Source organism: Rutidosis leptorrhynchoides, chromosome 4, assembly GCF_046630445.1.
Source record: "Rutidosis leptorrhynchoides isolate AG116_Rl617_1_P2 chromosome 4, CSIRO_AGI_Rlap_v1, whole genome shotgun sequence".
NCBI classification, from domain to species: domain Eukaryota; kingdom Viridiplantae; phylum Streptophyta; class Magnoliopsida; order Asterales; family Asteraceae; genus Rutidosis; species Rutidosis leptorrhynchoides.
Window position 1 is genome coordinate 324,567,295 of NC_092336.1, and position 14,751 is coordinate 324,582,045.

A 14,751-nucleotide genomic window follows, 5' to 3' on the forward strand; every position below is an offset into this window, starting at 1 on the left:
GCTGATCATTGGAGTGTATATACCAATAGTACATACATCTAAAAGCTATGTATTGTACGAGTACGAATACGGGTGCATACGAGTAGAATTGTTGATGAAACTGAACGAGGATGTAATTGTAAGCATTTTTGTTAAGTAGAAGTATTTTGATAAGTGTCTTGAATTCTATCAAAAGTGTATGAATACATATTAAAACACTACATGTATATACATTTTAACTGAGTCGTTAAGTCATCGTTAGTCGTTACATGTAAATGTTGTTTTGAAACCTTTAGGTTGACGATCTTGTTAAATGTTGTTAACCCATTGTTTTTTATAACAAATGAGATGTTAAATTGTTATGTTATCATGATATTATGATATATAATATATCTTAGTATGATATATATACAGTTAAATGTCGTTACAACGATAATCGTTACATATATGTCTCGTTTCGAAATCATTAAGTTGGTAGTCTTATTTTTACATATGTATTTCATTGTTAATACACTTAATAATATATTTACTTATCATTTAACATAATTAACCAAGTGTATCAATATCTTAATATGATTCATATGTACCTAGTAAGACGTTGTTATAACGATAATCGTTATATATATCGTTTTCGAGTTTCTTAAATTAATAGTCTCATTTTTTATGTATATAACTCATTGTTAAAATACCTAATGAGATACATACTTATAATAAAATCATGTTAAATATATATATAACCATATATATGTCATCGTATAGTTTTTACAAGTTTTAACGTTCGTGAATCACCGGTCAACTTGGGTGGTCAATTGTTTATATGAAACCTATTTCAATTAATCATGTCTTAACAAGTTTGATTGCTTAACATGTTGGAAACACTTAATCATGTAAATAACATTTTCATTTAATATATATAAAATAAACATGGAAAAGTTCGGGTCACTACAGTACCTACCCGTTAAATAAATTTCGTCCCGAAATTTTAAGCAGTTGGAGGTGTTGACGGGTTCTTCAATGAATTGAAGTTTTTCATTGATTTGGATTTCGTCCAACGGAATAGTGAGATCTTCTTTAGCAAAACATTTCTTCAAATTTGAGACATGGAAAGTGTTATGTACAGCCGCGAGTTGTTGAGGTAACTCCAGTTGGTAAGCTACTGGTCCGACACGATCTATAATCTTGAATGGTCCAATGTACCTTGGATTTAGTTTCCCCCGTTTACCAAATCGAACAACGCCTTTCCAAGGTGAAACCTTAAGCATGATCATTTCTCCAATTTCAAACTCTATATCTTTTCTTTTACTGTCCGCGTAGCTCTTTTGTCGACTCTGGGCGGTTTTCAATCTTTGTTGAATTTGGATGATTTTCTCAGTAGTTTCTTGTATTATCTCCGTACCCGTAATCTATCTATCCCCCACTTCACTCCAACAAATTGGAGACCTGCACTTTCTACCATAAAGTGCTTCAAACGGCACCATCTCAATGCTTGAATGGTAGCTGTTGTTGTAGGAATATTCTGCTAACGGTAGATGTCGATCCCAACTGTTTCCGAAATCAATAACACAAGCTCGTAGCATGTCTTCAAGCGTTTGTATCGTCCTTTCGCTCTGCCCATCAGTTTGTGGATGATAGGCAGTACTCATGCCTAGACGAGTTCCCAATGCTTGCTGTAATGTCTGCCAGAATTTTGAAATAAATCTGCCATCCCTATCAGAGATAATAGAGATTGGTATTCCATGTCTAGAGACGACTTCCTTCAAATACAGTCGTGCTAACTTCTCCATCTTGTCATCTTCTCTTATTGGCAGGAAGTGTGCTGATTTGGTGAGACGATCAACTATTACCCAAATAGTATCAAAACCACTTGCAGTCCTTGGCAATTTAGTGATGAAATCCATGGTAATGTTTTCCCATTTCCATTCCGGGATTTCGGGTTGTTGAAGTAGACCAGATGGTTTCTGACGCTCAGCTTTGACCTTAGAACACGTCAAACATTCTCCTACGTATTTAGCAATATCGGCTTTCATACCCGGCCACCAAAAATGTTTCTTGAGATCCTTGTACATCTTCCCCGTTCCAGGATGTATTGAGTATCTGGTTTTATGAGCTTCTCTAAGTACCATTTCTCTCATATCTCCAAATTTTGGTACCCAAATCCTTTCAGCCCTATACTGGGTTCCGTCTTCAAGAATATTAAGATGCTTCTCCGATCCTTTGAGTATTTCATCCTTTAAATTTCCCTCTTTTAAAACTCCATGTTGTGCCTCCTTTATTTGAGTAGTAAGGTTATTGTGAATCATTATATTCATAGATTTTACTCGAATGGGTTCTCTGTCCTTCCTGCTCAAGGCGTCGGCTACCACATTTGCCTTCCCCGGGTGGTAACGAATCTCAAAGTCGTAATCATTCAACAATTCAATCCACCTACGCTGCCTCATATTCAGTTGTTTCTGATTAAATATGTGTTGAAGACTTTTGTGTTCGGTATATATAATACTTTTAACCCCATATAAGTAGTGCCTCCAAGTCTTTAATGCAAAAACAACCGCGCCTAATTCCAAATCATGCGTCGTATAATTTTGCTCGTGAATCTTCAATTGTCTAGACGCATAAGCAATCACCTTCGTCCGTTGCATTAATACACAACCGAGACCTTGCTTTGATGCGTCACAATAAATCACAAAATCATCATTCCCTTCAGGCAATGACAATATAGGTGCCGTAGTTAGTTTTTCTTCAATAATTGAAACGCCTTCTCTTGTTCATCCTTCCTTTCAAATTTCTTCCCTTTATGCGTTAATGCAGTCAAGGGTTTTGCTATTTTGGAGAAATCTTGGATGAATCTTCTGTAGTAACCAGCCAATCCTAAAAATTGACGTATATGCTTCAGAGTTTTCGGGGTTTCCCACTTTTCAACAGTTTCTATCTTTGCCGGATCCACCTTAATACCTTCTTTGTTCACTATGTGACCGAGGAATTGAACTTCTTCCAACCAAAATGCACACTTTGAAAATTTAGCGTACAATTCTTCCTTCCTCAATACTTCTAACACCTTTCTCAAATGTTCACCGTGTTCTTGGTCATTCTTTGAGTAAATAAGTATGTCATCAATGAAAACAATGACAAACTTGTCAAGGTATGGTCCACACACTCAGTTCATAAGGTCCATGAACACAGCTGGTGCATTAGTTAAATCAAACGACATGACCATAAACTCGTAATGACCGTAACGTGTTCTGAAAGCAGTCTTTGGAATATCATCTTCTTTCACCCGCATTTGATGATACCCGGAACGTAAGTCAATCTTTGAATAAACAGACGAGCCTTGTAGTTGATCAAATAAGTCGTCGATTCTCGGTAGTGGGTAGCGGTTCTTGATGGTAAGTTTGTTCAACTCTCGGTAGTCGATACACAACCTGAATGTACCATCTTTCTTCTTGACAAACAAAACAGGAGCTCCCCACGGTGATGTGCTTGGTCGAATGAAACCACGCTCTAAAAGTTCTTGTAATTGGCTTTGCAGTTCTTTCATCTCGCTGGGTGCGAGTCTGTAAGGAGCACAAGCTATTGGTGCAGCTCCTGGTACAAGATCTATTTGAAATTCAACGGATCGATGTGGGGGTAATCCTGGTAATTCTTTCGGAAATACATCGGGAAATTCTTTTGCGATGGAAACATCATTGATGCTCTTTTCTTCAGTTTGTACTTTCTCGACGTGTGCTAGAACAGCATAGCAACATTTTCTTATTAGTTTTTGTGCCTTCAAATTACTAATAAGATGTAGCTTTGTGTTGCCCTTTTCTCCGTACACCATTAAGGGTTTTCCTTTTTCTCGTATAATGCGAATTGCATTTTTGTAACAAACGATCTCTGCTTTCACTTATTTCAACCAGTCCATGCCAACTATTACATCAAAACTCCCTAACTCTACTGGTATCAAATCAATCTTAAATATTTCGCTAACCAGTTTAATTTCTCGATTCCGACATATATTATCTGCTGAAATTAATTTACCATTTGCTAATTCGAGTAAAAATTTACTATCCAACGGCGTCAATGGACAACTTAATTTACACAAAAATATCTACTCATATAGCTTATATCCACACCCAAATCAAATAAAACGTAAGCAGATTTATTGTCAATAAGAAACGTACCCGTAACAAGCTCCGGGTCTTCCTGTGCCTCTGCCGCATTAATATTGAAAACTCTTCTGCGGCCTTGTCCATTCGTGTTCTCCTGGTTCGGGCAATTTCTAATAATGTGGCCCGGTTTTCCACATTTATAACAAACTACATTGGCATAACTTGCTCCGACACCACTTGCTCCGCCATTACTCGTTCCGACACCATTTGTTCCTTTCGTTCTATTAACCCCTGGTCCGTAGACCTCACACTTCGCCGCGCTATGACCATTTCTTTTACACTTGTTGCAAAATTTGGTGCAGAACCCCGAGTGATACTTTTCACACCTTTGGCATAGCTGCTTCTGATTGTTGTTGTTGTTGCGGTTGTTATTGTTGTTGGGACGATTGTTATAGTTGTTGTTGTTGTTGTTGTTGTTGTTGTTGTTGTTGTTGTTGGGCCGTTTGTTGTAGTTGCGATTGATGTTGCGATTGATGGGATAATTGTTGCGATTATTATTGTAATTGCTGTTGTTGTTATATTGGTGATTCTTATCACCGTTTTCCTCCCACTTTCTTTTGACTTGCTTCACATTGGCCTCTTCAGCCGTCTGTTCTTTAATTCTTTCCTCAATCTAGTTCACTAGTTTGTGAGCCATTCTACATGCCTGTTGTATGGAGGTGGGCTCGTGTGAACTTATATCTTCTTGGATTCTTTCCAATAATCCTTTCACAAACGCGTCGATCTTCTCTTCCTCATCTTCGAACGCTCCCGGACACAATAGGCACAATTCTGTGAATCGTCTTTCGTACGTGGTAATATCAAATCCTTGGGTTCGTAATGCTCTAAGTTTTGTCTTGAGCTTATTGACCTCGGTTCTGGGACGGTACTTCTCGTTCATCAAGTGATTGAATGCTGACCACGGTAGTGCGTACGCATCATCTTGTCCCACTTGCTCTAGATAGGTATTCCACCATGTTAACGCAGAACCTATGAAGGTATGCGTAGCGTACTTCACTTTGTCCTCTTAAGTACACTTACTTATGGCGAACACCGATTCGACCTTCTCGGTCCACCGTTTCAATCCGATCGGTCCTTTGGTTCCATCAAATTCCAAAGGTTTGCAGGCAGTGAATTCTTTGTAGGTGCATCCTACACGATTTCCTGTACTGCTAGATCCAAGGTTATTGTTGGTATGTAGCGCCGCCTGTACTGCGGCTATGTTTGAAGCTAGAAAAGTACGTAATTCCTCTTCATTCATATTCACGGTGTGTCGAGTAGTCGGTGCCATTTCCTTCAAAATTATCAAGTGGAACAAGTTAATCATACAGAATATTAAGAGTAGTTAATAGTATTTTGTAGCATAATATGAACTCATTTATAAAAGCTTTTTCTTCATATTAGCGTTTTATATGTTTAAATTCGGGTAGTACCTACCCGTTAAGTTCATACTTAGTAGCTAATATACAATTCAACTACTACAATTCTATATGAAAAACTGATTATAATAATATTTCGCGTTCAAACTTTTATACAATATTTTAAAAACTTACAATACTGCTTATTTTACATAAAGCATGAAATATAGCACACAATAACTTTGATACAAGATAGTTGTGAAGATAATTCTAGCTAGTATACAAGTCGTTCGGCAAAGGCAATAAAGACACGTAATTCATACGTCCAGAAACAAGTCATGCATTCTGGTTTTACTAGGACTACTTCCCATCCTTGGTCTTGTGGAATATAACCGTTATGGCCGTTGATAAGACAGCGTGTTGTAACGTCGTCAAAGGGACGAGGGTTACGTAATGACCAACAGTCTCGTAATAACCTAAAAACCTCATTTCTTACCCCAATTACCGACTCCGTCACTTGTGGGAACGTTTTGTTTAATAGTTGTAGCCCGATGTTCTTTTTCTCACTTTGGTGAGAAGCGAACATTACTAACCCATAAGCATAGCATGCTTCTTTATGTTGCATGTTAGCCACTTTTTCTAAATCATAAAGTCCTATATTCGGATACATTGAGTCAAAATAATTTCTTAACCCGTTGCGTAAAATAGCATTTGGGTTCCCCGCAATATATGCGTCAAAGTAAACACATCGTAACTTATGGGTTTCCCAATGTGATATCCCCCATCTTTCAAACGAAAGTCTCTTATAAAGCAAGACATTCTTGGAACGTTCTTCGAATGTCTTACAAACTGATTTCACCGTAAATAGTTGTGTCGAAGAATTCTGACCGACTCTAGACAAGATTTCATCAATCATGTCTCCGGGTAGGTCTCTTAAAATATTGGGTTGTCTATCCATTTTGTGTTTTTATACTGTAATATAGACAAGAGTTAGATTCATAAAAAAAATACTTATTAATACAAGCAATTTTTACATATATCATAAAGCATAAGCACATTATATTACATATATTACACCACACGAATACAACTATCTTATTCCGACTAGCTCGTTTCTTCTTCTTCAGTTTTGGTTCGTTTTGCCAAGTTTCTAGAGATATATGATGTTCCCCTAATACGAGCTGTCGTTTTCCACAACGGTTTAGAAAAACCTGGTGGTTTAGAGGTTCCCGGGTCATTGTTACAACTTAAGGGTTTCGGGGGTTGACGATACATATAAAGTTCATCGGGGTTGGAATTAGATTTCTCTATTTTTATGCCCTTTCCCTTATTATTTTCTTTTGCCTTTTTAAATTCAGTTAGGGTAATTTCTATAACATCATCGGAATTCTCGTCGGAATCCGATTCATTGGAGAATTGGTAATCCTCCCAATATTTTGCTTCCTTGGCGGAAACACCATTGACCATAATTAACCTTGGTCGGTTGGTTGAGGATTTTCTTTTACTTAACCGTTTTATTATTTTCCCCACCGGTTCTATTTCCTCCTCTGGTTCCTCCTCTTCCGGTTCTGATTCTTCTTCCGGTTCTTCTTCGGGAACTTGTGAATCAGTCCAATATATATTCGACTCTTCGTTATTATTAGGTGAGTCAATGGGATTTGTGCTAGAGGTAGACATCTATCACACAATATCAAACATGTCAAGAGATTAATATATCACATAATATATACATGTTAATAATATATGGTTTCCAACAAAAATGTTAAGCAATCATTTTTAAAGAAAACACGGTCGAAGTCCAGACTCACTAATGCATCCTAACAAACTCGATAAGACACACTAATGCAAATTTTCTGGTTCTCTAAGACCAACGCTCGGATACCAACTGAAATGTCCCGTTCTTACTGATTAAAAACGTTCCATATTAATTGATTTCGTTGCGAGGTTTTGACCTCTATATGAGACGTTTTTCAAAGACTGCATTCATTTTTTAAAACAAACCATAACCTTTATTTCATAAATAAAGGTTTAAAAAACTTTACGTAGATTATCAAATAATGATAATCTAAAATATCCTGTTTACACACGACCATTACATAATGGTTTACAATACAAATATGTTACATCGAAATCAGTTTCTTGAATGCAGTTTTTACACAATATCATACAAACATGGACTCCAAATCTTGTCCTTATTTTAGTATGCAACAGCGGAAGCTCTTAGTATTCACCTGAGAATAAACATGCTTTAAACGTCAACAAAAATGTTGGCGAGTTATAGGTTTAACCTATATATATCAAATCGTAACAATAGACCACAAGATTTCATATTTCAATACACATCCCATACATAGAGATAAAAATTATTCATATGGTGAACACCTGGTAATCGACATTAACAATATGCATATATGAATATCCCCATCATTCCGAGATCCTCCTCCGGACATGATATAAATTTCGAAGTACTAAAGCATCCGGTACTTTGGATGGGGCTTGTTGGGCCTGATAGATCTATCTTTAAGATTCGCGTCAATTAGGGTGTCTGTTCCCTAATTCTTAGATTACCAGACTTAATAAAAAGGGGCATATTCGATTTCGATAATTCAACCATAGAATGTAGTTTCACGTACTTGTGTCTATTTTGTAAATCATTTATAAAACCTGCATGTATTCTCATCCCAAAAAAAATTAGATTTTAAAAGTGGGACTATAACTCACTTTCACAGATTTTTACTTCGTCGGGAAGTAAGACTTAGCCACTGGTTGATTCACGAACCTATAACAATATATATATATATATATATATCAAAGTATGTTCAAAATATATTTACAACACTTTTAATATATTTTGATGTTTTAAGTTTATTAAGTTAGCTGTTATCGTTAGTAACCTACAACTAGTTGTCCACAGTTAGATGTACAGAAATAAATCGATAAATATTATCTTGAATCAATCCACGACCCAGTGTATACGTATCTCAGTATTGATCACAACTCAAACTATATATATTTTGGAATCAACCTCAACCCTGTATAGCTAACTCCAACATTCACATATAGAGTGTCTATGGTTGTTCTGAAATATATATAGATGTGTCGACATGATAGGTCGAAACATTGTATACGTGTCTATGGTATCTCAAGATTACATAATATACAATACAAGTTGATTAAGTTATGGTTGGAATAGATTTTTTACCAATTTTCATGTAGCTAAAATGAGAAAAATTATCCAATCTTGTTTTACCCATAACTTCTTCATTTTAAATCCGTTTTGAGTGAATCAAATTGCTATGGTTTCATATTGAACTCTATTTTATGAATCTAAACAGAAAAAGTATAGGTTTATAGTCGGAAAAATAAGTTACAAGTCGTTTTTATAAAGGTAGTCATTTCAGTCGAAAGAACGACGTCTAGATGACCATTTTAGAAAACATACTTCCACTTTGAGTTTAACCATAATTTTTGGATATAGTTTCATGTTCATAATAAAAATCATTTTCCCAGAATAACAACTTTTAAATCAAAGTTTATCATAGTTTTTAATTAACTAACCCAAAACAGCCCGCGGTGTTACTACGACGACGTAAATCCGGTTTTAAGGTGTTTTTCGTGTTTCCAGGTTTTAAATCATTAAGTTAGCATATCATATAGATATAGAACATGTGTTTAGTTGATTTTAAAAGTCAAGTTAGAAGGATTAACTTTTATTTGCGAACAAGTTTAGAATTAACTAAACTATGTTCTAGTGATTACAAGTTTAAACCTTCGAATAAGATAGCTTTATATGTATGAATCGAATGATGTTATGAACATCATTACTACCTCAAGTTTCTTGGATAAACCTACTGGAAATGAGAAAAATAGATCTAGCTTCAAAGGATCCTTGGATGGCTTGAAAGATCTTGAAGCAGAATCACGACACAAAAACAATTTCAAGTAAGATTTTCACTCGAAATAAGATTGTTATAGTTATATAAATTGAATTAAAGTTTAAATATGATTATTACCTTGTATTAGAAAGATAACCTACTGTAAGTAACAAAGGTTTCTTGATCTTGGATGATTACTTGGAATGGATTTAGAAAACTTGGAAGTAAACTTGCAATCTTGGAAGTATTCTTGATTTTATGAAACTAGAACTTGTGGAATTTATGAAGAACACTTAGAACTTGAAGATAGAATTTGAGAGAGATCAATTAGATGAAGAAAATTGAAGAATGAAAGTGTTTGTAGGTGTTTTTGGTCGTTGGTGTATGGATTAGATATAAAGGATATGTAATTTTGTTTTCATGTAAATAAGTCATGAATGATTACTCATATTTTTGTAATTTTATGAGATATTTCATGCTAGTTGCCAAATGATGGTTCCCACATGTGTTAGGTGACTCACATGGGCTGCTAAGAGCTGATCATTAGAGTGTATATACCAATAGTACATACATCTAAAAGCTGTGTATTGTACGAGTACGAATACGGGTGCATACGAGTAGAATTGTTGATGAAACTGAACGAGGATGCAATTGTAAGCATTTTTGTTAAGTAGAAGTATTTTGATAAGTGTCTTGAAGTCTATCAAAAGTGTATGAATACATATTAAAACACTACATGTATATACATTTTAACTGAGTCGTTAAGTCATCGTTAGTCGTTACATGTAAATGTTGTTTTGAAACCTTTAGGTTAACGATCTTGTTAAATGTTGTTAACCCATTATTTATTATACCAAATGAGATGTTAAATTGTTATGTTATCATGATATTATGATATATAATATATCTTAGTATGATATATATACAGTTAAATGTCGTTACAACGATAATCGTTACATATATGTCTCGTTTCGAAATCATTAAGTTAGTAGTCTTATTTTTACATATGTATTTCATTGTTAATACACTTAATAATATATTTACTTATCATTTAACATAATTAACCAAGTGTATCAATATCTTAATATGATTCATATGTACCTAGTAAGATGTTGTTATAACGATAATCGTTATATATATCGTTTTCGAGTTTCTTAAATTAATAGTCTCATTTTTTATGCATATAACTCATTGTTAAAATACCTAATGAGATACATACTTATAATAAAATCATGTTAACTATATATATAACCATATATATGTCATCGTATAGTTTTTACAAGTTTTAACGTTCGTGAATCACCGGTCAACTTGGGTGGTCAATTGTTTATATGAAACCTATTTCAATTAATCAAGTCTTAACAAGTTTGATTGCTTAACATGTTGGAAACACTTAATCATGTAAATAACAATTTCATTTAATATATATATATATAAACATGGAAAAGTTCGGGTCACTACAACTTCAACTAAGAAACAAATTCTGTTAGAAAATCCATGTTTGGTTTTTAAATTTTCTTGTTGTTATTGTTTTTCTGTTTTGGTTCTATCTAAAGTATTATGAGTCGACAGCCTGGTTTGTATTATAAATAAAATAATTTCAGATATCATGAATCAATATATATCCACTACCATTATCAATTACGTAGATAATCCCAATTCTCCCAGAAATTCAAAAATAAAACAGAAAATAAATGTCTAACCTCTGTTCTTGAGCATTTTTAGCCAAATATCGAATTTGAGTTTTATTTAAATATCTATAAGTGCAGAGTTGTTTGAAATCTTCTATTCAATCTATCTAGAAAGATTCGATCTTCAATTCATTGATTTGAAATCGAATTTTGGAGTCAAACCTTATTTTCAAAAAAGTCAAAGTAAGTGTTCATCAAGAAATTTGAAATCGTTTTAATGTTTTCACTCAAATTGATTATTCAAAAAGTTCCTAATAACTATGTTGAATCCTTTTCATTCAGGAACCATGGTTTAAAACGTTTTTAAAAAATAGGATTGATGTTTGAGTTATAAACGAACGGCATACATCCTTTTTTATTTTATTTTTTAATTAAACAAAAGGATTAGTTACAGGTTGTTTACAATTAAGTTTCAAATATTAATACAAACCTTGATTCGTTATTATGATTATGATTTTGTCTGAGTTTGGGTCGAACGAATTTGAGGAAGATGATGGAAAGGGAAACAGACATATACGAGTTATATATATCTGGTAGCAATCTTAGTCAGAAAAATAGTTTTGGTTTAATGGTTAAGGGTGTTTCGATTGAGCGGGAGGTCAAGGGTTCGAGCCTCGTCTAGGGCAATTCTTTTTAGAAAAAAAAGCATTTTGAAGGGTATACACTTTGATTTTTTATTTCTATTATCATTATTATTATTATTATTATTATTATTATTATTATTATTATTATTATTATTATTATTATTATTATTATTATTATTATTATTATTATTATTATTAATGTTATTATTGTAATTATTATTATTGTTATAATTTAAATTTATTAATGATATTATTAATAAATATTATTAGGATTATAATTATTATTCTTATTACTATGATTACAAGTAAAATGAACCTTATTGTTATTATTAGTAACATTATTAATGTAACTGTTATTATGCATTTTATCATTTAAGTATTATGTGACGACCTGGAAATTTTCGATCAAATTTAAACTTAATCTTTGTGTGATTTCGACACGATAAGCAAAGTCTGTAATATGGAGTCTCTAAATTTTTGAACTATTTCATGTCTTCAATTACCTTCGACTGTTCTCAATGATTCACGAACAACTATTTGTAAATAGATATGTGTATATATATATATATATATATATATATATATATATATAATAATTGGATGTATAATTTGAAATACTGAATGTTGTTGTTAAGAAATATGATATTATAATAATTGGTATTTAAAACATATCTATATATACATAAAAGTGTATTAAAAATAAATAATTAAATGATTGTAATACTCGTTTGATGTTCCGATTGATATTAGAGAAGTTTAATTCGAACTTATATGATTTTAAAATAATCGGTGATTCGAAAATGAGTATTATAAATTTTAGGCTTATTAATAATATAATTAGAAGTTGTTTGTCAAATTTTAAAACTTTTTATATTTTACTTGGGAGATGGGAGTGAATAATTAAAGTAATTTTTATTTAATAGTTAGTGACTGAGTTCTATACCATAATGACCAAAATAAATAAATAGAGTTAATTTAAAATTTTGGGATTTTTTCGAAGACTTTATCCGCCACTGATTAACAATGGAGCATGATATAACACTCTGTGGAAACTGATGGCATAAGATATCAAAATATTGAGATGACTATTTTGTGCTAGCTTACACGTTTTTTTTTCTTTCTTTGTTTAGTTAATATATATTATTATTTAACTTGTGTATGGATGATGACTAATCAATTATGCGTGTCTAATTTTTCACCTTATAAAAAGCCTTTCCATAAAGCCAAGTTGTAGCATCTGTACATGATTTCATTTAGTCATTATCTGAACAGCCCAAATCCATTCTTTTTAACACTATATTCCACCATATAATTATGGACACAAGTGTAGAAGGTAGGATACATCAAAACCCACTATCTCTAATTATTAAAGAGAATATATATATATATATATATATATATATATATATATATATATATATATATATATATATTTATATATATACATATATATATATATATACACCTTTATGTGCATAAATATCAACCACAATATATGAATTTAATTAGAATAAATAACAAAGGTAAAGGACAAAAGGAAACCGAATTGTTGTCTGATGTCAACCCAAATACACAAAGGGATAAGACTTCATTACTTTTCTTTCTTCTCCAACGGTGCACTCTCAACCACAATTAGTAATTCTCTTCTTTGCTTTATTTCTTCTTCACGTGATCAATAAAACAGACATTACACTACCTTTTAACTCTGCTTTTGACTTTTGCAAGGACCCATATATTATTTTACCTACTCAATCATGTTTCCATTTGATATATCCTTACATGAATAGTTGAACTCTCATCTCCCATCATCATTAAAACCAGTGTACTTCTATCTCTTGTTTTTGTTTTGTGATCAAACTAGTTTCTTGCAACTGCTATATACACGACTCAACTACCTTCATCATCGATCACTATTAAACACCACCACCTATGTCTTCCCATTGAAACCCACAACCCACACCCAAACCCCATCATCCAATCCATACGAACATATATGTTCTCTGTTTATTTTCGAATCAACCACTGGAGACAACACTTCCTGCAACTACCATGAACCGCCACCATTACCACCATCTTTATCCACTCTCTCTATGTCTCTCTCTCTCTCGTGTTTTTTATTCGCTGAAACCATCACTGCAACCATAGCCATACACCCACCACAACTTCCTATTTTTCGTACCTGCTGTTGCTGTTGTCATGCAGCTGTTTTCTGTTCAAAGTCAACCCGTAACAATGCCATTGTTCACTGTTTTGCTGCTACAATGTTTCTGTTCGAAAACTGCTCAAACACCCAACTAGAACCAAACGAATACCATGTTTAAACCTATAACTACTACTGTTTAATAACCTATTACTGTGCAAAAACACGCAAACACAATAATTAATGAACCCTTTTCAATTAATGTTAACCTTCTATTGTTCTATTCGGATTTCCTATTTCAACGAAGGATATCAAATACCCGCACACTTCCAGTCAACTGCTGTAGGCTAAAATTTCACACGCCACCCTGATATGCTGCATATGATCGAAGGATACTACTAAAGGGTGTTGCTCGATTACAACCAAATAATAAGAATTGATGTTTGCTACCGTCGAGAGATAGAAATCCACGAAGAAACAGAAACTTTTAGGGGTTGTAACTTGGGTCACGATGATGATGATGGTTAGGATGATAATGATGATAATGAATGATATTCGTTCACGATGATGATGATGATGGTGTTAAAAGATCATAATGATAAACGGGTTAGATGATGATTTGGGTTTTTAATTTAAGAGGAAAAGTAAACAGTTTCAAATATATTAAACTTTTTTTTTGGCGTGCGAGTTCATACAAGAAAGTAATGAGTGGTTAAGTGGTTGGGAGGAAAATTGTTAAGTGAGAGGTCGCGGGTTCGAGCCCGGGCTATGATATTATTATTATTTTCTTTAAAACCTATTCTTTAAAGGTAGTATTTTATTATTATTATTATTATTATTATTATTATTATTATTATTATTATTATTATTATTATTATTATTATTATTATTATTATTATTATTATTATTATTATTATTATTATTATTATTATTTTTATTATTAATATCATTATTATTATTACTACAAATAAAGTGACTAATCCTATTATCAAAATTATTA